The following is an 878-nucleotide window of genomic DNA, read 5'->3' on the forward strand; positions in this document are numbered from 1 at the left end:
AAGAGATAAGCAACAAAGAGATAGCCACCCCATTATATACGATACCCCTCTAGGGTAAAGGAACAGGTTTCTTCCCAATCAAAGGAGTCCCCCGCCCCCCCCCAGCTTTGTCATTTAGTCTGATATGTTTTGGAACACTTCTGTGTTCACTGAAAGTGAATTGACCTGCAGAGGTGTTTATATTCATCCACAGCCCACTGAAAAGCCTTAAAGTTTTAAACCAATGATCCTCAAAGTGTGGTCTCTGGACTAGTAGCACCAGTATCACCTGAGAACTTAGAAATGTAAATTCAGGGGTCCCACCCCAAACTATTGTTTCAGAAACTGGGAGGGTAGGGCTCTGCAGGCGACTCTGGTGTACACTTAAGTTTGAGAACTTCTGCCGTAAAACCTTGTGTCCTAAAGAGCGGAGGCAGGACTTGGCTTTTCCTTCTCAGGAGGAATTCTGAAAGTGGAGGGGCCCTGACCTTGTTGTTTAGTGGTTGAACATCACTCTATGAACCAGGAGGTCATGGTTCAATTATTGGTCAGGGCATATGCCCGGTTGTGAGCTCAATCTCCAGTAGGGAGTGTGCAGGAGGCAGCTCATCAATGATTCTCATCATTGATGCTTCTATCTCTCTCTTCCTCTCCCTTCCTCTCTGAAGTCAATCAAAATTAATATTTTTTAAAAGAGTGGAGGGGACCTTGGCAATAATCTTTCAGGACCCAATTCCCTTTTTCATAAATGAGAAAAGTGAGGCTCGGGAAAGTGGAGTGATTTGCCTGAGGTCACATAGCAACTAAATGGGCTTAACCCCCATTTTCCTGACTCCAGGTCTGAGGCACTTCCCTCTGGCTTCAGTTCTTACTTGTCCTCTGACAGTTACACTTCCTTC

This window comes from Myotis davidii, unplaced genomic scaffold (genome assembly GCF_000327345.1).
Source record: "Myotis davidii unplaced genomic scaffold, ASM32734v1 scaffold102, whole genome shotgun sequence".
NCBI lineage: Eukaryota > Metazoa > Chordata > Mammalia > Chiroptera > Vespertilionidae > Myotis > Myotis davidii.